The following is a 13,805-nucleotide window of genomic DNA, read 5'->3' on the forward strand; positions in this document are numbered from 1 at the left end:
ACAAACCATAAGCTGACGATAGGAGTTACGCTTATCGAGTCATTGTGGTCTCTCTGATGCTGAACTTGTTTAGAGTTGGAAATATATCAATGTCGACATAGCTTTGTTGACACAGGGGAAAGATGCTTGACAACTCAACCCCCCAGCTAGCCTTTGTGAACAGAGTCGGTCACGTGCTTTGATCAAACCTGGTCGGGATATTTTTCTGTTGTAATACCATCTCCGATGGTGTGACTGTTATTGTATTAGCCACTAACAATCAAACATAGGTAGACACCCTCATATAAACGTCTACTACACCGCATGGAAACCCATAGTTCTACCACATTAATCTAAACAGTACCTTCTGACAAACATGCACAGAAGAAGAAGTTTTGTGAGGCTGACAATGGTATTGTTTTCTTGGGCAACGGCGCGTCTGTCTGTAGTATTGCCAATGAGAACTATCTTGTAGTTTGTGTTGAGGCAGTGTGCAATGTCTGGACAGTTGTAGCTTAGTATCCTTGGTATTCATATTTGATACAAAGGACAAGGCGCACCTACAACACCAGTTTGGTTTTCAATGACATTTTAATGTTTTAAAGAGCGATAGAGATTTTTCTTGGATCGGTTAGAGGGTCGAAGCCGATGTCGCAAAATGAATGAGTATCATCCAAAATGCTTTAACTTTGCCATAAGTGTGGCATGGAGGATCCCCATTGCCCTACGTTACCTCCTTTAGGCGTTTCAGCAAACTGTGGTGGTGAATCCCAGATTCCACTCATTGTACTACTTTGGTTTATGAGCACCTTTCCAGGATTTGTCGGTTTTACAACAATGTACACCTCTACAACACCCATCATTCCGGGCGTTCCTTCTCCCATCACGCTGACACGAGGCGGTGTAACTCGGAAGTGTAGAAAGTATCTTGAACTCAGTACTCAATGTGTGGAATAACCTCATCACTGTATTCTAGGTGACGAATATCAAAGAAACGTTATTGTACACTATTGCTTCATGTAGTTCAAATGTGATTAGAGAATCAGTCTGTCTTTTGGGCCATTAAGTCACTTGGAGTAAACACAAGCCACTTCCGTCACTCACAAAGACGTAACCACAAAGACGACACTCATTCAGTCTCAATGCTTTACTCCTTATTGCTCATGCTGACGTAATGCTTCAGAGAATTATTGTAGCCGGAAGTATTTTCCCATAAAACCATGCGCACGGACATGAACGAGAACGAGGCTTGGTTTTGGTGGATCTCCACAAGTGACTAGATAGACGTATAATCACTCGCAGCGCGAAAAGAGGTGATTTGGACAAAAAATCCCATAGTAGCACTAATTGCATGTATATTTTTTTGTCTGGAAACATATGACGTACAAGGTTGAACATTATATTACTGAAGCTGTTTTCAATTATATTCCTTCACGTTTTACACGTTAATGTGCCGATATGTAATTACTGAGACATGTTTTGTGCATGTTGTTCTTACATACTGCTACATGACATGGATTCGAGTCATGTTTAAGATCAGGTACGCACGATGGGAGAGGTACTTATCAAAAACACACTCCCATCTCCCTTTTACTCTCTCACTATCTTTGGGAAAATCGAAGACAAATGTTCGACACGGTGGTATAATGGCATTTTCAGAACATTGTGATGAACACTGTATGGTCTCATAAAACTGGAGAAATCTTTGCAAGGCAGCTACGAAACAATGTTGTCCATTACGTAGTGCCTCACTTGTAGTGGCGATGCTATCTTTCACATATATTTAGTTCATATTTAGTTCAGTCAGGTGTAAATTCTGGGAATAATATGAGATTGAGAAAGTAGTTCATGTGCCGTGTTAATCAATATTACTTCAAGTATGACAAAATACTTATATAAGTATAAATTGAGCCCCAATTGCAACCACAGCTATTCCCGGTTTTTTGTTCCACAAGTACGTAAATTTGTCTCACGCCACACGTGAATACCGCCCACCGTCAACTAGTGAGGTGTTGTAAAACCATCACCCGCTCACACATTATTGACGCTTAGAGCTTTCCTGATAGACACAACAGTCCTGTTTACAGAACCTTCGCTATGTACCCCGACAAAAAGTAGCATTAAATTCGTCATAAATTTTCATGGTGAAGATTATGATAAGCGAGAGACAGATCCAATAATTGTTGTAAACACAAAACTTGCCTACAAAAAGGTTCCCGAGACAATACAATTGAGGCAGGTATGTCTCTAAGCATGAGATAGAGCATGTGGCATCCCCACTGTGCCGTAAAAACCAGACCCGGCCAATGGGTTTTCTGAACTGCTGCATGTACGTTCTTGTTCAAGTATGGCAGGATTGCAAATGGTGTTTTGTGCGAATGCAGGAATCTGCCATCTCAAAGTGTTTCTGGCGATAATTCCTCGAGTAAGAGCATGTGGACATGGGTTAATTACTAATAACAACAAACTGCTGTCATCGAATATGGTTTGTTGTTCTACAATATTTGTGGCATGTTGTTGATCGTTGATTGAGCAAGGCTGCTCAAGTATGTAACACGAAAACACACTTCAACAGTTCTTTTAAAGTGTCAATGAAATGCGATCGTCTCTCTGACTTGCGTGTCTCTCTGGGTTGTGCGACGTCTTACAGTCGTAAATAATATATTAAAAAAACCCGAACTAATTTCTTTATTGGTTTAGGGTGATGTTAAACTGCCCTGTGCGATCTCTGGACACTACACTACCTATGAATAGTTTACTTGCCAATCGTGTGAAATAATCCTAGTCACGAGTTGACACAAATATTCGATTCATTACTCCAAGGTACGCCTTCATCACACTTAATCTTTCATGAATTTCTTACCGCTGGGCGTCTTGGTCGGGATGCTAAATGAAGTTATCAATTTTCTATTGGGTTTTCACCGATGAATAGAAACAAAGACGTCATTACCTGATTCACAGTATGTGATCTTTGTGAACGGTGATGATCGAATACTTGATACAACTGAACCAGTCTAGATAGACAGAACCAACATGGAGCAGAACATCTGGCAACATTGACATCAGTTCATTCCAGAGGTGAGGGAAAGACATTTTTCGCTGCATCTATCAATCTATGAACATTAAAATGACAAGAAACATGAGTTTTGTGTTTGTAATTTGTGTATGTCTTGTTGTCCTGAAGAAAGGCCGTCAGGTCTGATAAGCTGTTTGAAACGGGCTTAACGGATAGGTAGGTCTGTGTGTTCACATGCATGGTTTGTAGCTGAGATACTGATCTGTGTATGAGGTAATAGAGGGAGTTAGGACCGGAGTCTGCTTTTGTTGTCATACATCAAAATTAACATTCTTTGCTGTCATGTTCTAGTTAACGTCAGAAGTTTGGTTGTTTTGTCATGATAAATGTTCATAATAAGAAGAAGTTGTATGTTTCTTGCCATGTACAGTATTTATTCCGATACAACTAACAAATTACCTGTAAATGTATTGATTCTGGGGTTGTTTTCAGAAAGAGCCAGTGGGTGTCATGTGCTCACTTTTAGCAATATTCATTTAAAATCGCTTCGCTGGACGTCAGAAATGACACCATATGACAAAAACGGGAATCAAACAAAGGCTTCTTGTGTGACAAACGAACGCTGTATAACTCGTTGACCTAACCATGGAGTACTGTGTTGTCTTGATCCATTCAGCATTTCTGAGTTCTTTGCACATTTCCAACTTTTTAAAGAAATACAACATTATAGTGACGCTAAGAATTATGGAGTCTAACTGTAGACGATATGAAAGTGCTTTATTATGCGATAAGAAGATGTATTTTATTGCTCCCATATGTAATACAGACGCTATGATATATTTGGGTACTTTAGCTGAAAGCACGTAAGATGTTGCGATAAATGCGATGCCGATTTTCCAGTCGTTATTCTGATGACATTATACTGACAAAAATGAAATGTGTAGAGATACGAGATGTTATTAGACATGCTTGCAAGAGGGATCAGACTAGCAATAGTTAATCTGTATATACCAACCCATGCAGTTTGTGTTAACAGACAAAATGGTGTGTTTTGAATGACTTGAAAAATACTAGACATTTGGCCCGAGTCTGTTATTCTTCAATCAAGGCCCCTGCCCAAACCAAACTGAAGTTTTAATCACAATGTCTGCGTAATGTTTGTTTCTAACTTTGTGTTTTGTTTAACGTACCCGAAGGCAAAAAAATCTAGTTATATGATTGCAGGCTGTAAATAACAGAATTTGCAACAGACAATCCAGTGATTGGTATTATGACCGTCGTGGTCCAGTAACGCACAAAGGTTTCTGAGGGCTCCATCCCACTCACACTCTCTCTCCCCACCTCCGACACCTCATCACCTCCTCCCACACTCCCAGTCCGCAGACCTCCAGGAATATTGTGATGTACATCTGTATCGCATGGCTGATTGGTATTTCCAAGCGGAAGGTTTCATGTAACGCATTTCCACAGTTTGAATCATTGGTACAACAGTCTTATCACACTGTCAGGATATGAAGTGTCCCTGTCAACATGTTCCACGCCAGATGACCTGGTAGCCATTTCTAGGCACGCTCTAGACATAGATCTTTTAGGGCAATCTCAACTGATATGCATCTTGGAAATTGAGGAGGGCGATAAAAGCGTTTTTGGTGTCATAGAAGCAGACGTATGACGACAGCCATTTGACCCGGACCAAGCCTCCAGCTAGACTCCAAATCTGGCTTCTTTTCATTACAAATTGACATTCCTTTCTTTTGCTTAAGCAACATTACATACGTTGCACACATACCACTCGCATCGGCATTGCGATGTGGATGTGAATTAACTCTCTTCAACCCACAGGAATGATTCCACAACACAGAGATCCTCATGCACATGACGGGAAACGTATTCAGACCGTGTTGCTAATATGTCCGACCTCAAAGGGCGAAAAAGCAATCCGGAGACCACAGTGTCATTTTCATCGACTGTTTCCAAATTTACACCATTAACTAAACACCGATTCAAAAAGCCAGACTTGAAACCCAGTGAGTCTGCAGCGTTTTGCTAGCTAGGTAGACATTCTAATCGATCCATATACAGTTATCTGCCGTTGGTCAATATACATGCGGTAAGGCATACCGCCTTTAATCAGCCTTCCGCCATTGATCCTCCTAACGAGGTCCGCGTCACAAATTATCCGCCACTGAGATCACGATTTCCATGTCCTAGGAATCAGTTAAGCTCCCTTCTGTCAATTCCACTGGGTCTCGTCTGTTGAAACGCATCAGTGTTTTTGTTGCGGGTATTTGTTCAGTGTTCTCTCCCCTGTTTGAACTGTTCTCGATGGATAAGCGAGCAAGTCGTTATAAGACCAGCATGTATTGCACATTGTAAATGTCATTTGTCTATTTTCAGAAGACATTTGTGTTTAAAATTAGATTGTGTTGTGTGACGGCATACCAGTCGAAGGATGGCCTTGTTTTACTTTATTACGGGTCTGTCGGGATCAAAAAACAATGTTGATGATTCATGCACTCTAAAAAAGGTTTGTTAGCACAGTGGGTAGTGCCCTCGCTTGTTGTACTAGATCGAGAAAATAAAGTATAACATGTTGTATGTAGGATTACATGTTCCTAGTAATGTACAAATGCTAGTATATTTTCTGGGTCGCGTCCCATCCTGGATTCGAACCCACAAACTCATAGCCAGGTACTTAACCAGCCGCCTAACCCATAACAACGTCATAAATCGTAAAACTAGGCTTCATTCTCTTAAAGGAGTGTGAATGGGTTGTTTTTGTCGTAGAATCCCCATAGCAGTCGACGTCTAAGTCAAAAGGTGTTTAGCTGAGTATGTCAGGACTCAAGAAGGACGAAGGTGTCAAACTTTGTTAAACCCAGCGCAAGCGATTATTTTGCTGACAAGCCAGGCCTCATTCATATGTAAGCCACATGATCCGTGCACATCGAAGAGAGGTAACTCGACACATCAAACAGCAACAGTACCATTCTTACTTCCATACCCTTATGTAGACTCCCATTAAAGTTCGGATTCAACGGCAGCAAAACATATCATGAGAAGTTTGCAAAATAATGAAAAAGTAATAAACATAAGAAATAAAATACTTGTTATTGGTGTCATGTTATATTTTTTGTTCATCAACTGTTGTGGACCGATTCAGAGTGGAAGATTGATTGACTGATTGATTGATTGAGTGAGTGATTGAAAGAGTATGTTGTAGCAACCCTTTTTAGCACTATTCCAGCAATCTCCAGACACCAGAAATGGGCTCCACACATTGTACCCATATGGAGAATCGAACCCGCGTGGTCGGCGTGACGAGCGGACGTTTCAACCAAATGGCCACCGCCACCGCCAAAATATGAAGAGAAGGGTGTTTCTTAATGCGCCTTGTTCTTGTGTGTAAACCCTTTATTCACGAGGTCAGCCACACCCTTTATTTTTCATAGATTCAGAAAAAAGGGCTGGGGGTTGGGGGTTGGGAGCTGGGGGTTGGGGTTAGTCTAAACACGAAGCATGTACCGTACATTTTACGCTGTTTGGCAGTACAATGTATACTTCCTATGCTTATAGGGTGCGTTTGAACTAAATACACAAAAGGGCGGCATATGTCTGAAGGCTACAACGTGACTATCTTTCTCTGTTAATGGACATGGACAGAAAAGTCTAGGAAACCGTCGTCAAGTTTGATGAAACTAGGGTTCTTCACAATCAGTGAGAAACAGACAAAGCAGCGGAAACATTCAACCACGCTTCCGCCGAGGATGGTGAAATCTCTTTTAGTCATGTTGGTTTAAAATATAATCCTACAGGTGATGCTCCGAAGAAATGTTACGTAAATAAACTTGAACAACTCTGGAGGAATATCAAGGCTATCGTCGTGGCGACAACATTGTAAGACCGCGGTTGCGGCACACTATTCCCCTTGTCACAAGGAGGAGACTGTCTACGACATGGGGAACCGGACAGTCAGGCAGTGTGGGCTGAAGTCTGTGGACCTCGGACTGAAATACTTTATATACTATGAACAACCATCTCCATCAAGACAGTCCATCATAGTAATTTCAGAACGTTTCGTATGATACGATTACAAGTTTATTAAATGTCTGGAATGGAAATCTTTGTGCTTTTGTCCAGTGAGACAAGTAACGAAACTAATCAAGCGACGAGAACTAACAATGATTCTAAGGTGTCATGGATGTAGGATTCGACCGCGCGGTCAGATGCTTGAGATAACAGACGCAGCTCTGGACAAAGAGCATACTGAACCATAGTTCAGGTCATACACAGATGGTCAAGTGGCTGGCTCCAAGATTCCTCTATTTGCTGTGCAGGGTTGGGTCTCGCGGAAAAACCAGAAATCTGGGACTATGTTGATTGTGGGTTTGAATCTTGGTTTGTTACGATCATGTGATCATATTTCACAGCACGATACCCGCTTGGCCAAGGGGTAAAAATCAGAAACGTCGGGATAGAACGTTTGGCGTGAGCAGACGATGCTTTAGCCACAAATGAAAGAAAAATATGTAATTTGTTGTGTTTTGTTAGCCCCAAGGGACCTGAATTCCATCTCCTTTACCACGACCGCAGAGTGACTAAACGGTTCTTGAAGTCACAGTCAGTGCAATCCCAGCTACATCACGAAAGCATTACCATGCTTGGGTCAGGCGATCCTCACACACTCAAATACCACTGGCAACACTACTACTACTACTACTACTTATGTTTATGTTTATTACATAAGGTGAGAGGTGCTACAATGTCCTGGACTCAACTCTCAGATAGTTTCCCTGTTGACGGCATTATCGCACGGGGCACTATGACATGTCACTGACCAACCGCCGATCTAATACAGACGTCTATTACAACAATAAATAGAGTACTTGAGACACATTCTGACCCAGGGCTCCACGGGTCTGTTGTTTCAGACAATATCTCCTGCTGATGAAGCCAAACCACATCCTTCAGTGGTGTTTGATAAAACACACATCCAAGGCTGGTGCATTGATGGTGCACTATTCTGATTCCAGACATGAAACAGAATGGATATGGATGTTGGCGTCGAATGAACTTTCCAGACAGCCAATCAGCGCCGAGGCTTCAAAGTCGTCATGGTACTACAAATGGATTGTTTGTTGTTTAACGCCGTTTTCAGTAATGATCCAGTTATTTCTGTGAATATCAAGACAAGCCAGTGATCAACAACATGAACATCGATCTACGCAAGTGAAGTGTGACGACATGTGTCAACCAAATCAGTCTGACTGTTGAACGTGTTAAAAGTAAGAACCTATGCAAGAAAATCGGTTGTGTTAATAATGATAATGGTGGTAATATTCACCAATCAGGAACAGCAATTCGACTTGAAACTATAGGTCTAGGCAGAGTAAATGATGATTCGGGGAACAGGTCAGTTCCCACTCGGACAATTTCCACCATTGAAATGATGACAGTGCGGGTCTTCTGGAAATTGGCCCTCTTTATGTACACAGAAATAAGTTGCTAGAAAATGCTATTATTACAATATTCTGTGTTACGACAAGATGGAACCCTCTAGAATTCTAAATAAATAAATACCGCGCCTGTCTAAATATATAGCACACAATTACCCTTTTTCTGAATGCACAGGTATATCATGTAACAGCTGAAATTGGTGGACACCGTATTAGTATTGTCTCATGACAGTAGGAAAGGTCTGCATGAGAGGATGTCAGAGCAGTAGTCCCTCCATGTTGCTGGGTTAGAGGATGTCATAGCAGACACCCGGTGTCAATTAGCACATTGACGTGCAGCCTCTTCTATCAGCGCTGTTTGTGGTCCAGACAAATCAAATTGATGCTTTGATTAACTCATGTTTTAGTCATATCAATGAAGCTCTCGAAACTCTCCAATATCTGAGTCACCATTGACTGTGAGGTAGGTGGGTGGTTAATCTGCCTCCTCGTCACGCAGAAAGTCCAGGTCCGATTATTGAGATGAGTACAAGGGGATCATCCGGTGTAACTACTCCGGAGAGGTATTGTCGACGGTTAACCCACACACTGCTTTCCAAATATGGGCATGATATGATATGTGTTTCACGTTGCCACCAACTTCTGAACATGGGTCGGTTGGGAAATAATAATAATAATAATAATAATAAAGAATATCTGGGCCTGATGATGTACGCCTCTTCGTGGTGGGCCTAGATAGGGGAATTTTATTCCCTGAACTGAACGTACATCACCCAGTTAGGGCTGACCCCCCCGAAGCTGGTATTTTACTGGGTTACAGACAGACAAGGAAAACTCCATCTTTCATTTCCGCAGCCCAGTCAGCCTTCCTCCGGTAGTAACACAAACCATACTGGAGATGGGACTTGCCCCAGGGGAAGGCACAGAACCCGACCAAGAATATCTTGGTCAAACCATCTAAAGTCCACACTACTAGAGTGTGCGAAAGCGACAGGATGGCCTGATAATCCACGCATCAATGGCAAGTCGCTTAAGCTGCATTGGGACAATGCCATGCCCATGTATGCTTACCTGACGGAGCAAAATCTCCGAGATCAACTCCGGCGGCTAAAACATCTCATGCCCCGTGAGCCAGTTCAACCCACAACTGGTGCCCGTCAGGAACCTTTGCAAGAGCAAAATGCTCAAGTGGCAGCTGACCCCAAACTTCTTATGGACGTCCGTGTCAACCTCTTTCCTCTTCCTGGTGGAAACTCTTCCGAGAAAGAGCCAATTGGCCCCGCAATTTTGGACCCTCACTCTTCCTCTTCTTCAGTTGCAGACCTTACCGAAAATCCTGTGTACATTGTGTTTACTTCTATTTATGAGGAAATTTGTGATTTACCTTTAGAGAAACGGAGGCCAATTAAACAACTAAACGTGTCTTTTCCCAAAAATGAAATTGATTTACTAAATGAAATTATCTCTCTAAAACTTTCTGCGGACTGTTCATTACATGAAATAAATTCCTGCGTCTATGCTGCCGCGCGAACTTTGGAGGAACTTCACACAGTTTCCAAAGAAAAATCTTCTACTACTAAGAACAACAAACCAAGGAAAAACCGGTTTCAAGTGAAATTAACAGAAACTAGAAAATATATTTCCTGGATAGAGCTGTGCCTGAAATTACGATCATCAGGGAACCCCATGTCTAAACGACAAAAGGCAATTTGGAGAAAATTAAAATTACAATACAAGACAACAAAAGAAAAGGTACTTCTCCAAATTGTCGATTCCCTTAAGGCAAAAATAAAAGTTTGGACAGAAAGAAAGAAAAAATGGGAAAAGAGAAACAAATTTATCAAGCAAAATAAAATGTTTAAGAATAATGAAAAACAATTCTACAGGCAACTTAAAACAAGTGGTGATGGTGGGCATGATAAACGGCCTCCCATGGATGCCAATGAAAGGTTCTGGAAACAGTTGTGGTCTGTACCCGGCAACTGTAACCTGGAGGCACCATGGGTCAGTGATTATGACCATGCAATGCATGAGAAAGTAACTAGGTCGTTTGTCTGTTACATCTCACCAGATTGCCTGAAAAGTGTCATTACAAAGTCCAAATCTAATACAGCTCCAGGGCCTGATGGCATTCGAAACCGGTACTGGAAACTGTTCCCTTGTGTCCAAACACCATTACTTCACTGTTTTAACTCTCTTGTGGACACAGGTGATGTTCCTCCATGGTTCTGCAAAGGTCGCACAATACTCCTTCCCAAAAAAGGAGACTTGACTGATCCCAAAAACTTCCGCCCTATCACATGTCTAAATACTCAATACAAACTATTCACAGGGTGTTTAACAAACCTCGTGTCATCTTACTGCTCGTCCAATGAGATAATTTACAGAGAGCAGAAGGGGGAGAGAAAGGGATGTTGGGGGTGCAAGGATCAACTTCTTGTACAGAAAATGATTTTGGAAGAGGCTAAGACATACCACCGCAACCTCTCCATGTGCTGGATAGACTACAAAAAGGCATACGACTCTGTCCCTCACGAATGGATTCTGAAGTCTCTTCAGTGTATTGACCTCCCTGAGCGACCACTTCATTTACTCAAGACTCAACTTGAGATGTACTCGCAAGGAGAGGTGCAGACTTCGGAATCTATTCCAATCAGAAGGGGAATATTTCAGGGGGACTCCATCAGTCCATTGCTTTTTTGTCTGTCTCTAAATCCTTTGAGTTTCGTGCTCAACGGGGAGGAAGGGTACCATCCCGGACCTCCTCAGCACAGATCCCCAACACCTCTTACTCATCTCCTCTATATGGATGACATCGAGCTCCTTGCCAAAGGAAAGACCAATTTGAAAGAACAGGTTCTCCTTGTCGAGTCCTTCTCTAATGATAATGGCATGACATTTGGACTCTACAAATGTAATACTCTTCATCTGAAACGTGGCAAGGTAACTAATGATGGATCGGTCAAGTTACAAGGGGGAGGATTTATTGAGCATCTTGTGGAAGATCAGGCCTACACCTATCTTGGAATGCAAGTTCGAGACAAGCTCCAGAATGCCCAGATTCAAGATAAACTTCGGGTCGAGTATAAATATCGTTTAAAGAAAATCTGGAGTTCAGAGCTAAATGCTCGAAACAAAGTCAAAGCCACCAATACCTTTGCTGTGCCAGTCCTCTCCTATTCCTTTGGAGTAGTTGATTGGACAAAACAAGACATCCAGAATCTTGACCGCCTGACCAGAAGGATCATGTCTGATAACAGAGTACACCATCCTCGTTCCTCTCTTAATCGTTTATATATGCCAATCAATTCTGGAGGTCGGTTTGATTAATGTGGAAGCTCTTCATGACAGAATGTTATTGTGTACTTTTGCACATATTTATTTGTCAGATGATCCTCTGGTGATGCACGTCAAGATTCATGATGAAAGCAAGGAATTCCACAGCTACTTTAAGCGTGCCAAGGTTGTTGGACACAATTCGAAATTTGAAGTTGATTTTGTTGATGGCGATGTACTGCTGGACGGTACAGTGATGGGAGTAAACCAGGTGAAGTCTTTCACCAAGTCTGCAGAGAGTCGGTCCTTTGTGGAGAAGCTGTCTGAGAAGCCATTGCATCGTGTGTACATGCAGTGTGTGGAACAGAACAGCATCCTTCGCCTGGATGAAGTCGGCTGGTCTCAAATGTGAAACTGAGGGCTTCCTTTTTGCTGCTCAGGACCAGTCACTTCCCACTCGAAATCGCCAGAATGTGATTCTTAAAGAAAACATCAATATGAAATGTCGTCTTTGCAATCAATTTACAGAGACTGTTCAACACCTTGTCAGTGGATGCCCTTCCTTGGCACAAACAGCATATCTTAAAAGACATGATGGCATGGCTCGCTGCTTTTATTATCGTCTCCGCCATGCCTGTGGCTTTGACTCTGAGGTCCATCCATGGTATGACCCTGAACATGTCCAGGGCGTCCTGGAAAATGATGCTTTTAAACTTCTCTGAAATAGGCCAATATACAGCCTGAGACGAATTCCAGCCAACAAACCTGATCTTGTCCTTTTTGATAAAGCCAATGAAATTATTTATATCATTGAATTTTCTGTCCCTTTTGACAGCAATGTGATTGGCAAGATTCAGGAAAAGCATGATAAATATGCGGACCTCGCCTTTGAAATGTCTCGCTTGCATCCCAAGTACACTGTCGTCAGGCTCCCCATTGTTCTCGGTGCCCTTGGTTTGGTACCTCCTGATCTCTTGGCGCAGATGAGGAGAGTGCCCGGGTTCTCCACCGGGAGCACAGCCCTTCTGACAATCTGGGTAATGCAGAAGGCTGCAGTGTTGGGGAGCCTCCATATTCTCCGGAAAGTTCTTGGTGGGTTCGACTAGGCAGTGTTTCCTGGGAGAAGTCCCATTCGCTGTCTGGGCTGCGTGTAGAGGGGGCGAGGGCCCTGAGCTGATGATGAGCTTGACCAGCCTGACTGTGCCAGGATCACCCGAACCCTCTCTGCTGCATTTTCATTCTAATCTGTAAAAAAAAAAAAATCTGAATAATGTCCTTGATTCTCATTCATAGTGAATCGTGTTACATCTTCTCGCATTCTTTGGATCAGTTGTGGCAGTGTCTGATTAAAATATAGACATTTTATATGACGAGGCAGGTCGTTTTAGGTTCGAGTCGGTGGTGATGGAATGAATGGTATGTTTCTGTTTTTGCGTGTGTGTGTTTGCGCGCGCGTGTGTGTTTGTTTGTTTGTGTGTGTGTGTGTGTGTGAGTGAGTGTGTGTGTGTGTGAGAGAGAGAGAGAGAGGGGGGGGGGGAGAGAAAAATTCATTTCAACGATCAACATCACCATCGTGAGGATATTACACATAAATGGCGTCAAACAAACCATCATGGTTTGCTCACCATCATGGCAATCAGATAAAATCAATATATACTCTAAAACTTTGATGTGTGGTCTGCACTTGTACCTGTGCGTTTGACGAAACAAGACGTAGATCACTTCACTTCTAGGTATCAGAAATACCGTCGTAACATACAGACCACATACAATAACATTAAATACATGCATATCGTTTACAACGTACAACCCTTCCGTGGACAAGCATGAAACAAGGAAACAATTGAGGTTGCGTTTTGCGAATGTCATCATTATTCCAGTTTCAACAAGGGAGCATTTCAATAAACGAGACTGGATCAGAAAATCTGTGGTCGAGTTTATACATAGCGTCCGTCCAACGCCGTTGTCCAAGATGACAAACAATTATAGAAGTCGGTTGAGGTACTAAGGGACATTATTTGTTTGAGGATATAACAAACACATTTCTTGTCTAAGGCCATGACATTAAGCGTGGCCAC

The sequence above is a fragment of the Haliotis asinina genome, chromosome 6, assembly GCF_037392515.1.
Source record: "Haliotis asinina isolate JCU_RB_2024 chromosome 6, JCU_Hal_asi_v2, whole genome shotgun sequence".
Taxonomy (NCBI): domain Eukaryota; kingdom Metazoa; phylum Mollusca; class Gastropoda; order Lepetellida; family Haliotidae; genus Haliotis; species Haliotis asinina.